This window comes from Monodelphis domestica, chromosome 3 (genome assembly GCF_027887165.1).
Source record: "Monodelphis domestica isolate mMonDom1 chromosome 3, mMonDom1.pri, whole genome shotgun sequence".
Classification (NCBI taxonomy): domain Eukaryota; kingdom Metazoa; phylum Chordata; class Mammalia; order Didelphimorphia; family Didelphidae; genus Monodelphis; species Monodelphis domestica.
Genome location: NC_077229.1, coordinates 500,338,314 through 500,359,291, shown reverse-complemented (window position 1 = coordinate 500,359,291; position 20,978 = coordinate 500,338,314). Strand labels below are relative to the sequence as shown.

The following is a 20,978-nucleotide window of genomic DNA, read 5'->3' as shown; positions in this document are numbered from 1 at the left end:
ATGTTATATGTAGTAAAAGTATATGTAATACTTTTCCATTTTTAGACATTTGGAAAATTGTTTCATATGACTTTTTGAGTTTGGATTTCCTCCTTAGAAAACCACCTGGTGACCCTGGGCAAGTCACTTAACCCCCATTGCCTGGCCCTTACCACTCTTCTACCTTGGAACCAATACACAGTATTGATTCCAAAACAGAAAGTAAGGGTTTTTAAAAAAAAAAGAAAAAAGAAAACCACCTATTCATTATCCTTTAGGCATTTATCATTTGGGGAATAGCTCTTATTGTTATATGCTTGTACTTTCACAGTTGAACTTTATAATAGAAACTTAATACAAAATTTTGCCCCCATTACGTTGTTTTAGTTTTAGCTGTACATTGCAGAGGCAGTTAGGTGGCCCAGTGAATAGTGTACTAGACCTAAGTCAGGAAAACTGAGTTCAACTCCAGTCTCAGACCCTAACTAGTTATATAACCTAGCTAGTTAAGTGGGAAAGTTACTTAACTTCTATTTGCCTCACTTTCCTTAATTGTAAAATGGGGATAATAATAGCACATACCTCCTGAGGTTGTTATGAAAAAAAATTATATAGTTATGAATTATGTATAAGCATTTAGTAAAGTGCCTGATATGTGGTATATAAATGTTTATTCCCTTCCCTTTCCATTGTTTGTATTTTAAAAAATTGTCCATTTTATCTTCTGTTATCCTCTATTCCTCGTTCAATCGTGAACTGTTCCTTTATCCATAGATCCAAAAGGTAATTCCTTTTTTGCTCCTGCAGTTGGCATGTGATGTCACCCTTTCTTTAGGTCTGTCGTGTCCATAAGAAGCTTAACTTGGTATATAGTGTATATTACTCTGTATTCCATTTCTATCTAATTGATTTCCAATTTTCTCATCAGTTTTTTGAAATAGTAAACTCTTATCTGAGTTCACAGATGTGTTTTTTCACTTGTCTTTACTTCACCTAATCTGTTCCACTGATCAACTTTTCTATTTCTTAACCAGTACTAAATCTTTTGGGTGATCCCAATTTGATCATGTAATTTGAGATCTGATACTTCCTTCCCACTTTTCCCCCCATTATTTTCCTTGAAATCTTGCCCTTTTATTCTTCCAAGTGAGTTCTATTTTTTTAGTAGTTTTTTACAGTAATATTTGATAATTTGATTGTATGACATTTAGTAAGTAAATTGAATTAGTTATTATTGTCATTTTTATTATATTGGCTAACTTACCCATAAGCAATTGATATTTCTCCAATTATTTGGATCTGCTTATTTCTGTAAAGAACGTTTAGTATTTGTACATACAGGTCCTTTCCTATTCCTTTCTCTCTTTGGTATGTCTTACAGAGTTATCACAAGGTTGGAGAGTAACAGTTGAGTGACAATATATAATTTCTAATTTTACACTGTTTGTCCCTCTCTCCTCCTTGATATTTTTAAAAATAGGTTTTTGAGGGGGAAGCTGGGTAGCTCAGTGGATTAAGAGGCAAGCCCTAAAGATGGGAGAGCAGTAATTGCTGACAAATGATCCTTGATATGGTCCTGTGGTTCTTGAATTTTTACCTTTTGAATATTTTTTCTTTGATTTAGAAACTCTGAATTTTGACCATGATATTCCCTAGTTTTTTAATTTGGGATTTCAAAAGAAAATCATTGAATTCTTTCTTTTTTTACTTTGTCCTCTGTCCTAATAAATATGACCTATCTTCTTGTGGTTTCTTATAATATAGTTTTCAGGGTTATTGTTTGATCATGCTCTTCAAGGTGTGCAATGATTCTTAAGTTATTTCTCTGTAACCTGTTTTCAAGATCAATTGTTCTTGATAGTAGATACATTTTTTCCATCTTTTAACATTATTCTAATATTTCTTATTTTCTCATGGAGTCATTGAGTACCTTTTGACTGATTTTTTTAAAGATAATCCACTAGTTGAATTTTCTACTTTGTGTTCTAAGTCATTTATTCTCCTATCAGTCTCTTTTCCTACTAAACTCACATTTCCTTTTTTTTTTAACCCTTACCTTCCATCTTAGAATCAATACTATGTATTGGTTTCAAGAAAGAAGAGTTTCTGATCAAGGATACAAGTAACACCCAATGAAATTGCATGTTGGCCGTGGGAAGGATGGGTAGAGGGGAGGGAGGGAAACAATGTGATTATTGTAACCAAGGAATAATGTTCTAAATTGACTAAATAGACTAATTCAAATGAAAAAAAAAAAGAAAGAAAGAAGAGTGGTGCGGACTGTGAAATGGAGGATAAATAACTTGCCCAGAGTCACACAGCTAAGAAGTGACCTAAGACCTCCTGTTTCTGGGCCTGGCTTTCAATAGCTACCTGAGTTATCCCTCCTCATTTCCTATCTAATTTCATTTTTTATCCTTTGCTTCTTTTTTTTTAAACCCTTACCTTCCATCTTGGCAGAAGAGTGGTAAGGGCTAGGCAATGGGGGTCAAGTGACTTGCCCAGGGTCACACAGCTGGGAAGTGTCTGAGGCCAGATTTGAACCTAGGACCTCCCATTTCTAGGTCTGGCTCTCAATCCACTGAGCTACCCAGCTGCCCCCTATCCTTTGCTTCTTTAATTTCAATTTAGGGTTCTTGTGGCTTCCCCCCCCCCTGAAGTTCTGGTCATAGTGATTAGGGGGTTAATTTCTTCTTCCAAGTTTACCTCCTATAAAAGAGATTGTCTTCTCTTAACTCATAATGTTTCTTCATTGTGTTTGGTTTCTTCTTCTGTTTATTCATATTTTTAGCCTTTGTTATTTAATTATATTCATGTTTGGTCTTGTCCTTTCTGCTGTCAGAATGCTATCAACATTGCTATTACTACTGATCAGAATGGAATAGAATGGACTGCCTCATTTTCTAACTTCTACTTCATTTTCTTGGTGGTCCACTGCAGGTTCAAGATTCAGCAGGTCCTTCTTCTCTTGGTATAATCCTCCATTGGGATCTTGTGGGATACATGAGGTCATTTTGATCTCACACCTCCTGCCTACAGCCCTCCTAGCACTTACTCTCAGGCAAAAATTGTCTACCTGCTGTTGTGACTTCAAAGTGCTCTGAAAAGTGTATAGTCAGCCCTATCTCCCAGGGTAGTGAGGGATGGGGATTGATAGAATCACTTCTGTTCAGATTTCAGATGCCAGATTATTGCAGTTGGCTTCAAATCTATTAGCAGGAGTTTCCTTGGATTCTCCTCTCCTCACCTGTTTTATTGTGGGTATTTACAGTTTCAAGCTGGTTTTCCTGGCTCAAGCTTTCTTCTGTCCTCCAAACTCTTCTAGCCATCTTTTATGAACAAATTTAGATTGGATAGAGGAGCTTATTTTACCAATGATCTTTTCTAGGGCTGTTTTCACATCTTTGTGCAGATTTCTTTAGAGGGCTGGACTTCTCTACAATTTTTTATGTCACCATATTAAGCAAAAGTACCTTTAAAAAAAATCTTTACTGTCTATCCTCAAATATATACTATCAACTCCAAGGCAGAAGAGAAGTAAGGGCTAGGCAATGGGGGTTAAGTGACTTGCCCAGGACCACACAGCTAGGAAATATCTGAGGTCATATTTGAACCCAGGACCTCTCATTTCTAGCCTGGCTCTCAATTCATTGAGCCACTTAGTTGCCCCCATGAAATGACTTTAAAAAAATTTTTTTCCAGAATTTTATGAATAATAGATAACTTTTAGAATAAGGGAGACATTTTTTGTTTTATTTGAATATTAATCTGTCACTTAAGTTTGCAGAGCTATATTATTACAGTTTTAAAAGCTATACAAAAGAAAAAACAATATAGAATTAAAATACTGATTTGGGGTTATGTAATTATCAATGTTTAAACAAAAATGAGAGTTTGGAATGAGATAGAATCTATCTCACAAAATAACTGTCATTACAACAAAAGGTATCAATAAACCTTATTATTATAGGATGAGAAAGATAATTTTCCAATCAAAATGTTTGACTCGGAAGTCATCTATTCTATTCATTCAGAATTAGAGTCAAATTAGATATAACTGAATATAATACTTTTGGCTGAACTGAATCAAATCAGTGATGTGAGCAACACTGTTGCAGATCTGAGACTAGAAAATGTTGGGGCCAGATGGTTTCCACAGGGGTTGGGGAGAAAATGAAAGGGAGATTCCTACAAGGGGGTGCTCAGCAGAAAGCTCTACTTCTCCAGAAATCGTCCCTGGAAATCTAGAACAACTGGAGGCGGAGATCCATGCTGTTCTGAGGTCCTCACTTCAGGTATATATATGGCTGCTGGGTGTTAAGCTGGTACCAAGTAAGGTCATGAGGAGCATTCTTTTCCTGTGTTTCCTTCTCAGACACCTTGTGCCTCCTAGTACATTGGCATCCCCTTCTTGGGCCTACTTGGATCCCTGAAGAGGCAACTATTCTGTATTCTTCTATTCCCTTGGCCCTTTGTAATTGCTCCATTCCCCATTGCCTAGAGTTCTATTTGGACTGGGGAGGAAAGGGAAGAAGAAAGGAGTAAAACATAAAACTAACCCATGCTAATATGTTGTCCAGCCAGTCTAATATTTGTATTTGAATTGAATCCTTTTCAACCATAGATTAAAGAGATAAAATAGGTTGGGATAGAAAAAGGAAGAGCTTTTTTTTTCTTTCCTAAAAAAAGGGGGAAATTAATTAAAAGAATAAGATATTGGATTTGGCGTTAGGAAGACCTATGTTTATATCCTGCCTCAGACATTAATAACTGTGTAAACTCAGGTTAAATACTCATGTTCTCTGCCTCAGATTCTTCATCCATAAAATGGCAATAATGGTAGCATTTACCTCACAAGGTTGAATGATGGTCAAATGAAATAACATATGTAAAGTTCTTTGCAAACCTTAAAACACTCTATAAATGCCAGGTAGACCAGTAGATAGAGCAGTGGACCTGGAGTTTAAAGCCAGCTGAGACACTTTCCAGCTGTGACTCTGTTTGCCTCAATTTCCCCTTTCTATAAAATGAGCTATCTTTGCCATGAAAACCAAGACACTGTAAGGGCCAGAATATAAGGGGTTAAAATTAAAGGGTTGGATAAGATATTTAAGAGTGTGGTCCCTAGGAATTATTACTCAATTCCAAATGATTTTTTATGGTAATTTATTTACAAAAGGAGAAAGAATGAAAGTAAGAAAATCAGAGAGAGTAGATATTTACTCTGCCCTGGTCCAAATAAGGAAGGGCTTAAGAAACCCAGAAATAAATTAAACGAGGGTTCTAGCGAAGAGGCCTCCTCCAAGACAAGGGGCCTCTCAAGAGGCTAGTATCTTCAGAACAAGCCAGGGAAAGGGGTCAGCCTTTTTTCACTTACCCACATGGTATTTCTAATAGAAAAGAGAAGCAATTCCTCCTCCACGGTCAATTTGAAGGTACAAGCTCTCCTTAGAGGAAGTTCTTGGCACTTTTAAAGACCCTTCTTTCATCACTTCCTGTGCCTTCCTTCCATCTTACACGGACCAATTATAGCTAAATCTTTGCTTAATCAGTTCTGATTAGTCACCCACTTGCACACACATGGGTCACAGATCTCCCCCACTTAAGAATAAGTGGGGTGTATGTGCTTCTGGTGATTAAATCTAAAAATAGGCAGGGAAGAGTTAATCCCACCTTTACAACACTTAATAGACCCTGGATAAGTCACTTAACTCCATTTACCTTAATTTCCTCAGCTATAAAATAAACTGGAGAAGGACATGGCAAACCAGTCCACTGTCTTTACCAAGAAAACCCCAATGGCATCACAAAGAATTGAACATGATTGAAATAACTGAACAGCAACAAAAATAAATGCTATTATTGTTATTATTACTTGTATATGTAACAAAATTTTGCTCATCATTTTCACTTTAACCAGTTTAGCACTATACTTTGATATCTCCTTAATCTCTTGTGGTCTCTAGCTGAAGCTCTTGACTCATATGAGTCCATGTTCAGGCTTAGGCACATTTTTCAATAATTTTTTAAATTGACTTTTTTCTTTGCCCCTTCCAGGTTTTCACGTAAGATTGTCAGAATTATTATTTAGTTTCTCTCTTGCTGGCATGTAGGTATCCTTAGTTCCCTTACAAGTACCAAGCTAAAGGCATAGAATAAGTTTATTACACACAACAAAAGATTCATACTCAAACCTATAAATAAAAGACAAGCTCTCTTCTCTCTTTGATGGGCCATTTCTTCTTTACCCAAATTCCCTTAGAATTATAGTTCTGCCCTAGGCTAGAGGTAGTGTCAAATAGGTAAGAACTCATGGGTCAAGCAACTTATTTATCCCTTTGGTGAACCCTACTTTCCCCCCCCCCCCCCCAGTCCCATTGAGTCATTCAATATCCACAGCACTTGCCAAGGACTGGGGCCAGGTTTGCTCCTCTATTCTTTGCTTCTGTCCCTCAGTACTTCTTCAATCTAGCACCACAGAGCCCTCCATTGTAATATAAGCAGTAATCATTGTACCAGTATCCACAGTCATTGTGGCTACTGTCTTCCCACTGAGAGGCAGTGCTACAGTTATTAGAGGTAGATAGTCAGGGCCAATATACCTGTGGTCCAATGAATAAATCTTAGGCTTGGATGTTATTCAGGAAAAAAAAAAATTATACTCTTTTCAACTGAGGGTTCTCATCTCTATTATAGCAGCATAGAAAAATCTTTTTTTAATTAAGTTTATTTAATGAATTAATTTAGAATATTTTCCCATGGTTACATGATTCATGTTCTTTCCTTCCCCTCCTCCCACCCCATTTCTGTAGCCAATGAGCAATTCCACTGGGTTTTATATATGTCATTGATCAAGACCTATTTCTTTTTTTAAATTAATTAATTTTGGGGAGAGTTTGTTTAATTAATTAATTTAAGAATGTTTCCATGGTTACATGATTCATTTTCTTTCCTTCCCCTCCTCCCACTTCCCTCTCATAGCCAACAAGCAATTCCTCTGGGTTCATGTGTCATTGATCAAGACCTATTTCTATATTATTAATATTTGCAACAGGGTGATCATTTAGAGTCTGTGTCCCCAGTCGTAAACCCATAGAACCATGTGATCAATCATATATTTTCCTTCTGTGTTTCTACTCCCACAATTCTTCCTCTGGATGTGGATAGCATCTTTCTCATCAGTCCCTCAGAATTGTCCTGGATCACTGCATTGCTGCTAGCAGAGAGGTCTGATTGTGCCACAGTTCGATTGTGCCACAGTGTATCAGTCTCTGCATACAATGCATTCATGTCCCAACTTTGCCACATCCCCTCCAGCATTCATTACTTTCCTTTGCTGTCATATTAACCAATCAGCTAGGTGTGAGGTGATACCTCAGAGTTGTTTGGATTTGTATTTCTCTGATTATAAGAGATTTAGTACACTTTTTCATGTGTTTCTTGACAGTTTGGATTTCTTTACCTGAAAATTGCCTATTCATGTCTCTTGCCCATTTATCAATTGGGGAATGGCTTGATTTTTTTTGTACAATTGATTTAGCTTCTTATAAATTTGAGAAATTACTTTTGTCAGAGGTTTTTGTTAAAAAGATTTTTTCCCATTGTGTTGCTTCCCTTCTAATTTTGATTGCATTGGTTTTGTTTGTACAAAAACTTTTTAATTTGATGTCATCAAAATTATTCATTTTACATTTTGTGACTCTAAGTCTTGCTTGGTTTTAAAATCTTTCCCTTCCCAAAGGTCTGACATGTATATTATTCTGTGTTCACCTAATTTACTTATAGTTTCCTTCTTTATGTTCAAGTCATTCACCCATTCTGAGTCTATCTTGGTGTAGGGTGTGAGATGCTGATCCAAACCTAATCTCTCCCACACTGTCTTCCAATTTTCCCAGCGGTTTTTATCAAATAGTGGGTTTTGGTCCCAAAAGCTGGGATCTTTGGGCTTATCATAGACTGTCTTGCTGAGGTCATTTACCCCAAGTCTGTTCCACTGATCCTCCTTTCTGTCTCTTAGCCAGTACCAAATTGTTTTAATGACCACTGCTTTATAGTATAGTTTGAGATCTGGTACTACTAGGCCCCCATCCTTCACTTTTTTTTCATGATTTCCCTGGATATCCTTGATCTTTTCAGCATAGAAAATTCTATTATAATTCTCTCCTTTTCCACTTATTTTTTTAATTTATTTTTTAATTTTTTAAACCCTTACCCTCTGTCCTAGAATCTATACTAAGTATCAGTTCCAAATGGTAACAACTGGGCAATGGGGGTTAAGTGACTTGCTCAGGTCACACAACTAGGAAGTGTCTGAGGTCAAATTTGAACCCAGAACCTCGCATCTACAGGCCTGGCTCTCTATTCATTGAACCACAGAAGTGCCCACCACTTCTCTTCTAGTTTATGTTTACTAAAGAATCAAGATATGAAGTTCCAGGAAGATGGAGATAATCATGGGGGGGGGGGGGATGAGAAAGGTAAATTTTCTCCACCAAACCATTTTTCTTCTGAGGGAAATTAGAAAAAGTGAAAGATTTTGGATTATATTGGGGTTTTTTAAAGGATGAACAAAATCTTTAAGAAAAGCTTGGCATAATGGTAAAGAAGCAAGAGCACTGAAATGAAGACCAGCTTGGCCACTTAACTAGAAATGCTACCTTGTAAAACTCACTTAATTTCCCTAGGCCCCATTGGTAATTGAATGTTCTAGGATGAGGAGGCCCTAGGCACTGAAGGGAATTTTAGCAGTGGAGGCATGGTTTTGAAGGCCAAAAGTCAGGAACAGGGCCTGGAGGGGAGATGATTTAAGTATTTTGTATATTTCAATTTTCCCTCAAAATCTGATTTTAGGAATAGAAATGGTAGAGAAAGGAGAAAGGATAATTTCTTACTAGTTCTGAAATTCTCAGCTACCTTACATCTCTTCTAGGGAACAATATTTACATTATGTGGCATTTAATTTGCATTCTTAAAGCTAATCATCTGTATCTCCATAGGCTAGTAATTACTCTGAGTCCTTTCTTTAAATAATTAGACACTAAGACTGAATTGGTCTTTTGTACACTGGGAAAATCTAATAGCAGCAATCACTTCCATTTTAAGATGGAGAATATTACTAATTAGTTTCCATTCTTGCATTGGGGTATAATGCAGCAATGAGTAATAATAATTTTTTTAAATGTGTAATTGGAATACTGCAGACATTCTTTGGAAGGATTGGAAGAATGTGGATTAATCACCACAGATGTCACTCAGGCAGTAGCCCTTGTTGAAGTATATTGTGTCATATAGTTATTTTAAAAGTTGAAAAGACCCAGACAAAAAAAGAAATAGGGAGTGACCTTGTTCTAGGAGCTGTAAATATCAATTCAGAAAATCCACAAGAATGAGAAACATTTTTAGGCTACACTGATTCAGTGATTGGCCAGAATTAAAAGTAGGATCCTAGAATCAGACATAAACTACTAAAGAAAAGAGGACCCCTAGATAAGAAATATAATCTCTCATTGGTGTGGCATTGAATTTGAATTCTTATGTTGAAACGTCTTATCCCCATAGACTAGGAATAACCACGGATCCTTTCTTTAAATAATTATTAGCACTACTATGTTAAGGGTAAAAATTAGGGGTATTGACTGAATATATTATTTTAGTGGTCGCTACGGATTAAAATTCAATCCCAATGAAATACTCAAGTCAGTTTGGGATTTTTATGGTGGTTTAATTACAATAGTAGGAGGAAATTAAGAAGAAGGAAAGAGGAAAGGGAATTGGACTACTCTGGCAAGCCAGATAGGAGTTGGCGGTCAAGGAAAGGAGGAAAGGAGGAATCAGTCACCTCACTGCCAAGGCACAAATGCCAAAACCTGCTAAGATGCCAAGAACTCCACCATTAGCTCTCAACTTGGAAAAAAAACCCGACATCTCCGAGAGAGAGCAAGAGCAAGCAGGAGAGCTGGTGAGAGGAAGTGATGCAAAAAAAAAGTCAGTTCTTTACATCACTTCCTGTGTCTCACATGTACCAACGGTAGCTTAAGCTTGACTTAGGACAGCCCAGTTGTTTCTTATTTGTCACTTGCTAGCACATGTCGGTCATAGGCCATCCTCCTCAACGCTTAATCCTTAAGTAGGGGTGTATACATTCCTGGTTGCTAGAATTCTAAGATTCAGCAAGGTGGAGTAAATCTAAATTCACAACTGCTAACCATAAGAGTTCAATGTGAGCAAAGAAAAAATTTTGTTGTTAGAAACACATCTTCAATAATGAACGGCTGTGGGAAATAAATTCCCTTTAAGTAACTTTGCAGCCAACTTCCTTAGAAAATACTTATCTGAACAATGGATATGATATAGTACAGTGAATGATTATAGTCAGATGATCTGGGTTTGAGTGACGACTCTGCCACTGAGGAGCTAGCTATATGATCTTAGCAATTTACTTCATCTTTATTAGTTCATCCTTAAAATAAGGATAATAATACTTGTGCTTTCTGAACTTACTTGCTTATAGTAAGTACAATCCTTTGTCAATTTTATTGGGTGCAGCTAGGTGGCTCAAAGGACTAGGAGCCAGGTCTGGAGACCAGAAGTCCTGAGTTCAAATCTGTCTCTGTGACCCTGGGCAAGTCATTTAGCCCTGATTTCCTATCCCTTACTACTCTTCTGCCTTAGAACTGATAGCCTTGCTGTCTGTATCTATATGCCTATGCCTTAGAATTGGCACTAAGAAATAAGAGAGAGGATTTCTTAAATTGTTATATGAATGTCCCAAATGTCTATGTACAGTTTTAAATTATTAAAAGTTAAAATAGAACTACTAATTTTAACTTTTAATTGTCTAAAACTTCATGAAGACTTTGTGACATCCCATATTTAAGTGCAAATTATCCTAATTACATGCATGCTTATGCAGACATATATATAGGTGTATATATGGATGCATGTTAGATAGTCAATCTGATATTTGTTAAGTGCCTGTGTCCCCAGGCACTGTGCTAAATTATAGGGTTATAGAAAGACAACAGACTATCCTTACCCTCAAGGAGCTGACAATCCAAACCAAGATATATCCAGGATTATTGGGGGGAAAATGAACAGAAGAAAGACACTCCAATTAAGAAAGATTGGGGGCAGGCTTCCTGTAAAAAAATGAAACTTTAGTTGAACTTTGAAGGAAATCAGGGAAGCTAGGAGGTAGAGATGAGAAGGGAGAGCTTTTCAGACAAAATACCTGGAACCAACAGATAAAGTGTCTTGTTTGTAGAAAAGCCAGGAGGCTAGTGTCACCAAGGAAAGTTGGGTGGTGAAGTGAGCCTGAGGTCAGGAAGACTCATCTTTCTGGGTTCAAATCTGGCCTTAGACACTTGCTAGCTCTGTGACACTGGGCAAGTCACTTCACCCTGTTTGACTCAGTTTCTTCATCTGTCAAATGAGCTGGAGATGGAAAGGGCATAGGATCTCTGCCAAGAAAACCCCAATGGGGTCAGGAAGAGTTGGAAACAACTGAAACCAACAGTGTTACTGGACCAAAAATTATATGGTGATGGTTGGAGGTGGGTTACTAGTCTACAAGACTAGAAAGATAAGAAAATAGGTTATGAAGGGCTTTGAATGTCAAATGGATCATTTTTTGCATTTGATCCTGTAGGCAATAAAAAGCCACTGGAGTTTGAGAAGAAGAGTGATATGTACTCTGAGAAAAATCATTTTGTTTGCTGAATCGAAGAATGGATTGGAGTGGGAGAGATACTTGAAGCATGCTGATTACTAGCAGCGTTTTGCAATAATCAAGTCAAGAGATTATGTGTGCCTGTACTAGAGAAGAGGCAGGGTCAGAAGAAAGAAGGGAGAATATTTGAGTGATGTTGCCTAGGTGATCTTGACAGGCCTTGGAAACAGTTTGTATATGGAGATGACAGAGAGTAAAGAATCCAGGATGACTCCTCCACTGCCAGTCTGAGGGACTGAGAGGTGGGAAGGGAGGAGGGGAGAGGAGATTAAGGGGGAAAAGAAGGAATTCTGTTTTGGATGTGTCCACTAGACTTTGAGATGCCTGAAAGGAAGATGGAGATGCAAGATTGAAGGTCAGCAAAGAGTTTGGAGCAGCACCTCCAATGAAGAGGAAATTAAGGCACATTAAAAACTATTTTGCCCAATTATATGGCAATAAATATGCCAATCTAGATAATATGGATAAATATTTACAAAAATATAAATTGCCTAGATTAACAGAAGAAGAAAGAGAAATCTTAAACAATCCGATATCAGAAAAAGAAATTGAACAGGCCATCAAGGAACTCCCCAAGAAAAAATCCCCAGGGCCTGATGGATTCACAAGTGAATTCTATCAAACATTCAAAGAACAGCTTATTCCAATACTATGCAAACTATTTGACAAAATAAGCAAAGAAGGAGTTCAACCAAATTCCTTTTATGACACAAATATGGTACTGATTCCAAAGCTAGGCAGGTCAAAAATGGAGAAAGAAAACTACAAACCAATCTCCTTAATGAACACAGATGCAAAAATCTTAAATAGGATACTAGCAAAAAGACTCCAGCAAGTGATCAGGAGGGTTATTCACTATGATCAGGTGGAATTTATACTAGGAATGCAAGGATGGTTCAATATTAGGAAAACCATACACATAATTGACCATATCAACAAGCAAACCAACAAAAATCACATCATCTCAATAGACACAGAAAAAGCCTTTGACAAAATACAATTCTCATTCCTATTGAAAACACTAGAAAGAATAGGAATAGAAGGGTCTTTCCTAAAAATAACAAACAGTATATATCTAAAACCATCAGCAAACATCATCTGCAATGGGGATAAACTAGATGCATTCCTAATAAGATGAGGAGTGAAACAAGGATGCCCATTATCACCTTTATTATTTAACATTGTACTAGAAACACTAGCAGTAGCCATTAGAGAAGAAAAAGAAATTGAAGGTATTAAAATTGGCAATGAAGAGACCAAGCTATCACTCTTTGTGAATGATATGATGGTCTACTTAAAGAATCATAGAGAATCAACTAAAAAGATAGTGGAAATAATCAACAACTTTAGCAAAGTTGCAGGATACAAAATAAACCCACATAAGTCATCAGCATTTCTATATATCTCCAACACATCTCAGCAGCAGGAATTAGAAAGAGAAATTCCATTCAAAATCACCCTAGACAATATAAAATACTTAGGAATCTATCTGCCGAGACAAACACAGGAATTATATGAACACAACTACAAAACACTTTCCACACAACTAAAACTAGATCTGAGCAATTGGAAAAAACATTAACTGCTCATGGGTAGGACGAGCCAATATAATAAAAATGACCATCCTACCCAAACTTATCTATTTATTTAGTGCCATATCCGTCAAACTTCCAAAAAACTTTTTTACTGAATTAGGAAAAACCATAACAAAGTTCATTTGGAAGAACAAAAGATCAAGGATATCCAGGGAAATAATGAAAAAAATGCCAAGGAAGGAGGACTTGCAGTGCCAGATCTAAGGCTATACTATAAAGCAGTAGTCATCAAAACAATTTGATACTGGCTAAGAGACAGAAAGGAGGATCAGTGGAATAGACTTGGGGTAAGTGACCTCAGCAAGACAATCTATGACAAGCCCAAAGATCCCAGCTTTTGGGACAAAAATCCACTATTTGATAAAAAAAAAACTGCTGGGAAAATTGGAAGACAGTGTGGGAAAGATTAGGTTTGGATCAACACCTCACACCCTACACCAAGATAAACTCAGAATGGGTGAATGACTTGAACATAAAGAAGGAAACTATAAATTAGGTGAACACAGAATAGTATACATGTCAGACCTTTGGGAAGGGAAAGACTTTAAAACCAAGCAAGACATAGAAAGAATCACAAAATGTAAAGTAAATCATTTTGATTACATCAAATTAAAAAGTTTTTGTACAAACAAAACCAATGCAATCAAAATTAGAAGGGAAGCAACAAATTGGGAAACAATCTTCATAACAAAAACCTCTGCCAAAGGTCTAATTACTCAAATTTATAAAGAGCTAAATCAATTGTACAAAAAATCAAGCCATTCTCCAATTGATAAGTGGGCAAGAGACATGAATAGGCAATTTTCAGATAAAGAAATCAAAACTATTAATAAGCACATGAAAAAGTGCTCTACATCTCTTATAATCAGAGAGATGCAAATCAAAATAACTCTGAGGTATCACCTCATACCTAGCAGATTGGCTAACATGACAGCAAAGGAAAGTAATGAATGCTGGAGGGGTTGGGGCAAAGTTGGGATATTAATTCATTGCTGGTGGAGTTATGAATTGATCCAACCATTCTGGAGGGCAATTTGGAACTATGCCCAAAGGGCGCTAAAAGACTGCATACCTTTTGACCCATCCATAGCACTGCTGGGCTTGTCAAACCCAAAGAGATAATAGGGAAAAAGACTTGTACAAGAATATTCATAGCTGCACTCTTTGTGGTGGCAAAAAGTTGGGAAATGAGTAGATGCCCCTCAATTGGGGAATGGCTGAACAAATTGTATCTGTTGGTGATGGAATACTATTGTGCTCAAAGGAATAATGAACTGGAGGAATTCCATGAGGACTGGAACAACCTCCAGGAAGTGATGCAGAGTGAAAGGAGCAGAACCAGGAGAACATTGTACACAGAGATTGATACAGTGGTAGTCTCTCGGTGACCGAGAATGACAATTGTCTTTGTGCAGTTTCATCTATTGATGTACCCTCATGTGGCTTTGGGGTCCAAAGACTGAGGCGCAGAGTTTGTGACACATGGGGCATGGGAAGCCAGTTGTTACAGGAGGTGCGGTTGTGGCCTGGTGTCGGCGTTCACGCGCAGCGGCAAGACGTCGCCGTCACTCATCTTCAAAGGTGGTAGCGGCATGGTTAATGCGGGTTCGCCAGCTGCTTCTGTCAGAGGCAGTGAGTTCTAGTTGCTTTGGTGTGATGCCAGCCCACTTCAAATTGGACTTTAGCTGATCCTTGAATCTTTTCTTTCGTCGGCCTTGTTTCCTGAGTCCAGCTGACAGTTCACCATAGAATACCTGTCTTGGTACTCGCTGTGGGTCCATGAGGATGACGTGTCCAGACCATCGTAGCTGGGTTTTGAGGACCAGAACTTCGATGCTGGTGGAGTTGGCTCTGTTGACTTCCTGATTGGTGATTCAGTACTGTCCAAGCAGGACTGGAATGTTTGCAAATAAGATGGTTCTCTAAGACAACTCATGTTGTAAAATGCGCAAACTGTCTGGGTGTGTTTTGGATGGTGAGGCGCAATGCGCATTTGAAGAGTCGCTCTAACCAATCGGTGGTCTGCCCAGCATTCAGCTCCTCTCATGGCTCTGGTGATCTTTACCTCCTGAATGTCTCGCCAGCGTACAATGATGTAGTCAATGAGATGCCACTGTTTTGATCATGGGTGCATCCACGTTGTTTTATATTTGTTCGCCATTCTGAACACAGTGTTCGTGATGGTGAGTTCGAACTCTGAGCATTTGCTGAGTAGCAGTAGGCTGTTGTTGTTCATTTTGCCCACGCCGTGTTTGCCGAGCACTCCTTTCCATCTTTCATGGTCCTGGCCAACACGGGCGTTGAAGTCTCCCAGGAGTATCAGCTTGTCATTTGTGGGCACTGAGTGCAGGACAGCACTCAGGTCAGAGTAGAACTGCTCAATGGTCTCCTCTGTGCTGGTCAGTATTGGGGCATATGCGCTGATGATTGTGGCATACCGGTCTTTGCTGAGAGGCAAACGGATCTTCATGAGCCTCTCGCGGATGCCCACAGGCAAGTCTGGCAGCTGTTTGAGCAAACTGGTCTTGATGGCCAGGCCAACACCGTGGATTCTGTCTTCATTTGAGGCTCTGCCTTTCCAGAAGAAGGTGTATCCAGTGGTGGGTTCGCTGAGTGATCCCTCTTCTGGTAAGCGTGTTTCGCTTAAGGCTGCGATGTCGATGTTATATGGCACCAGTTCTTTACCGATTAGAGCTGTTCTTCTCTCAGGTCTTGGGCTATTCTCTCTGTCAAGTAATGTCCTGATGTTCCATGCTCCTAGTAGGAGTTTCTTTGTATTTTTTCTTTGATTTTGACCGCTTAAAGGGATGACCTGCCAGCCACGGTGTGCTGACCGGGTGTTTGTAGGGCAGGCAATGTTTGGAACACCTTTTCTAGTCCCCTCCCTTGATTAGGGTGAGCAGTGCTGTCCTAGAGAGGGATGCTCAGTCACCCAAGATGCTGCCGAACGTCCCTGCTGCCCACAGGGCTGAGCGACCACTGGTCCGTGGGCCACCTACGTGCAGGATCGTGACTACAACTGCCAGTGGTCACCTCCACCTGTTGCGTCGTCACTCCCCCATCGCCGCAGGTCTTGAAGAGGGTGGACGGGGTTAGGATAGATGAGTGTGCACAAAGATACTTGTGGGTGAAGGAGATTTAAGTGGAAAAGCCGATACACAGAGACAGTCCCACTCTCTCGGTGTTGGAAGCCTGGGTCCAGTGGCACGAAAAGTTGTTACATCTGGAGGCTTCCTCAGCTGCATTGGATGGCCGTGTTGTCCTTTGTGCTCCAACACGCCCTAAACACTCCACAGTGCTTTGCTGCGTCGCCCTCTCAGCCATTGAACCTTCTTGTTGGTTTCTTCCTCCTGTTCCGCTGAAACAGTCTTCACATGCTGGGTGAGCAAAGCCCCGGTTCACCAGGGGTCGACGACCTGGTGGCTACCCTCACAAGGTTTGGCCGGTCTGTCGAAGCCGTTGCCTGGGGTGTGGCCGCTGCCGCATGCAAGCAGCTACTGGGAGCCACAAGTGAGAGCTAGGTGTCAGGTGGGGGTCAGAGGCTGGAGAGCTGCCCTAGAGATTGATACACTGTGGTACAATCGAATGTAATGAACTTCCCCATTAGTGTCAGTGCAGTGATCCTGAACAACCTGCAGGGATCTATGAGAAAGAACACTATCCACATGCAGAAGAAAACCTATGGGAATAGAAATACTAAGGAAAACAACTGCTTGAATACATGAGTCGAGGCGATATGGCTGGGGATGTAGACTCTGGATGAACATCCTAATGCAAACACCAACAACATGGAAATAGGTTCTGATCAAGGACACATGTAATAACCAGTGGAATTATGGGTCAGCTATGGGATGGGGGGGAAGGGAGGGAGGAATAGAAAATGATTTTTGTAACCAAGAAATAATGTTTGAAATTGACCAAATAAAAAAAATTTTTTTAAACAAAAAAAAAAGAGTTTGGAGCAGAGCAGAGAGAGAATCATCAGCATAAAGATGAAATCCATGGGAGCTGATGAAAACAAACACGGACCCAGGAAAGAAGCCTAAGGGATACCTCTGCTTAGATGTCCATGTTCTGGACAATGATCCAGTGAAGGAACCAGAGAAAGAGCAGTCAAATGGCCACAAAGAAAACCAGCAGAGAGGTGTCCTGAAACTCCAGAGAGACAAGAAAATCAAGGAAAATGATCAACTGTGTCAAAGACAGCAGAGGACAATGAAAATGAAGATTAAGAAAAGCCCTTTGGATTTGGCAACCAAGAGACCAGTGGTAACTTTGGAGAGAGCAGTTTTGTTGGGACAATAAGGTTTAGAAGCCACTTTAGAAGGGTTAAGAAGAAAGTGAGAGGGGGGAAAAGGAGGCACCTATTATGGACAGTATTTTGGAGGAGTTTAGCTATGAAGAGCAGAAGATATATAAGATCATAGTTATCAGGATCCAAGGAAAAGTTTTTTCAAGATGGGAGCGTGGTTTATGCAAAAGTTTGTAGGTAGTCAGACAGGAAGAGATTGAAAATATGACAGAGGGCAGTTAGGTGGCTTGGTGGATAGAGTACTGGCTTTGAAGTCAGGAGGACCTGAGGTCACATGTGACCTCAGACACCTACTGGAAGTGTGACCCTGGGCAAATCACTTAACCCCTATTTACCTCAGTTCCTCATCAGTAAAATGAGCTGGAGGAGGAAATGGCAAATCACTCTAAGTGAAAAAAAGAAAAAATGGGATCACCAAATGTCAGACAGAATTGAAACGAGTGAACAACAAATTTTGGGGAATGGAATTGAGTGAAATAGAAAATAAGTGAGAGTGGGAATGACCGAGTGGACAGTTTATTAGAAATTTATTAGAAATTTCATATTAGAAAAGACAGGATGGAAGAGGATTGCTTAGGCAGGTTAGCCTTGGTAAGGAATAAGGTCATTTTGTCATGTGTAAGAGTGGTAAAGGAGAAAGTGGCAGAAGGCATTTGAGTGATAAGGAAGAAAGCAGGAGAGGGAGTCTATGGTAAATGACTGACTTTTTTTCTGTAAAATATGAGACAAGGATGTCAACTGAGAGGATGCAGAAAGGGGAAATAAATGATGGGGAGTGTAAGGAGGGATGAAAAGGTTTGGAAATGCTGCCATGGAGAGTGAGATAGTGAGTTGATAAGGGAGGTTTAATAGAATTGCCTACATCAGTGAGGGTCCAAGTTGGGAAATTTGTAGTGGACCTAGTCAGAATGGTGCCATTTTCTTCACCTTCATTGAGCAGCGTGTGTGTGTGTGTTTGTGTGTGTGTGTTTGTGTGTGTGTGTGTGTGTGTGTGTAGGGATAAGTCAGCAAATGGTGGGAGTGATCCAAAGCTGAGACTTGGCAGGCTGCTGCAATTGGTGATATGATAAGGGGACTAGGAGTTCAAGAGAGGTGCACAATATAAAATTAAATTGATTCACCAAAGGATCAAGATGGGGATGTGAAGGAAGAATGCCTGATGCTGAAGATGTGATATAGGAGGGAATTAAGGGTTTCAGTAGTTGGGGGTCACAGTGTGGAAGAAGAACAAGTAGGACAGGCATTCCAGAAGGTACTGTGGAAGGGTTGGGTGATGTTTGTTGAAATTTTGGGGTGGGAGGGTTGAGAGAGATGTGAATAAGGAAGATAAGAGAGCGTATGTATATTTATGTTACAGATATTGTGAAGCTAAAAGACTTTCATTATAGACTCTGTGACAGACTGGGTATCTATCATTTGATGACCAACTTTCTAAAGGTCAAATAACTTCCTATCTAGTCACCTGCAGGAAGGATAATGATGATGATATTTTTCAGCTATACCAACTCTTTCAGATCATCTAAAAAGTTTTAAGGGGAAGAGTCCATTTTCAGGTGGGGGAATGCCCATACCCTTGAGACCAGAATACTTGGATCAATCATTCAGACGACCAGTTTCTAATAAGCTCCTTTTATGTGCCAGACCCTTGTGTCTATACAAATACATACACATCAATGTATGTGTACCTAAAAGCACCTGCCAATAGGAGAAAATTACAGGGAAAAAAAATACTGGCGCTGCAGGTATCAGTATAAGACTCTCCACTGAAAAAGTGAAAAATAATGCATCCCCCTACGAGTTCCCTGTGAAAGAAGAAAGTCTTAACCCAAAGGGCAGGGAGCTGAGCTGAGCACAGGATCGTTGTTTGGCTCCAGGAAGAGCCCTGTGGGAAGGTAGAATGGGCCCTTTCTTTTCCTTCTAAGCAAGCATAGGATATCCCTCAGTTGCTTCAGGGGAGTCTATGAAGGAAAAGGTTTATTTGACTGGGCACTCCCTGGGAGCATTTCCTCTTAGAAACATTTTAACAATGGCCCCTCACCACTTAGGAATCTCCAGGGAGCCCAAGAGTTCTGTCTAGCAAATATTGCCCATAATGTAGCTGACAAATTGAGCCGATTTTTTTTAAGTATGGTAAAACTTTTCTAAAAATTTGGCTTCATCTAATTTTAATTAGGGCTTGATTCAGGTCTAATTTTCTCAATTTACGTATCCTTGCTGTCTGTCTCTGTGTCTATGCAATGTTTGGATTAGGTCATGATGTAGTTCAATGTTAAACAGTTAGTTGATTGTCCTGTGTTTGGTCCCCAAGGCTGCATTCCCCATACAGCAAGGTTTACATACCATCTCCATAGCCGTATCGTTATGGCAAAAGAAAACAACTTTTCTATCTCCAGTGAGAATAGAAAACTGTAAGCAAAGCTGGCACAACAGGTTCAATACAAATTAACTTGCAAGCAGATATTGGGGGAAAATTTGTTTTTTGAGCAGTCCTTGGGTCCACCCACTGTGTGTTTGTTCACAGCTGCAACAAAATGTAAAGAATCCCCAAATGATCAGTAACCGGTAACTAAAGCCAAGGAGAACTAAAGGAAACAATGTACTTACTGGTGCTCAGACTGCAGTTAAATCAGATCCCTAGCCTTTTCCAATTCTAATTGATTTACAAGGTTTCCAAGTGATGGAAAATCATTTCAGACTTTTCTTTGAGCGAGAGATATCTGATGTTTGGAACAAGGTTCAGCTATCAACTCTCAAAAGTAGAGAGGAGGACTTTTAACTGCTGAATCCCTCTGGATGTTTCCCTCTCCTTCCTCTCGCTGGCCACACAGCTGACATCTTCTCCCAGAGGGGCAATGTGAGCTTCTACGTGGCTACCTGCTTTTCTGTCACACCCATATTGCCATGAAACAATTGAAGACATTTTCCGTTCTCCTTCAGGGCATCATTCTTTTAAGTGAACATTTTTTATGTTGCTGCATGTAGGCCTGTGTTAGCTACCCAGCCTTCTACCTATTTATGTGATGCTGACTCATTTCCCCCAGATATTTCTGTCTCCACCTTTTGCTACATCCCCTTGCTCCCAATTGCGATATGACAAGTTGGGCATTTACGGAAGCTTTGCAAGACTTTTTCCTAGCCTTTTGGTCCAGATGGCCTAGGATGGTATGTTTACAGTATCTGACTACCATCCATTTGTACCTGATATTCCTACACGTTCTATTTCTACTTCCTAAGCAAAGCAGAATGACTGAAAATGAACCCTCGATGATTTGTGAGGAGCAATGTGGCCAAAGAAAAAGAATACTCCGCAACACGAAGGGAGCACTTTAAGTCTAGAATATATGAGAGTGCTTCCACTATGCCA

The 20,978-nt window shown here is 39.4% G+C and overlaps 1 protein-coding gene across 3 annotated transcripts in view; it reads left to right on the top strand.

The window, feature by feature from the left end:
• Positions 1-20,978, top strand: part of NLN (neurolysin) — a 146,011-nt gene that overhangs the window by 60,959 nt on the left and 64,074 nt on the right. The gene's annotated exons all lie outside the window — the stretch shown is intronic.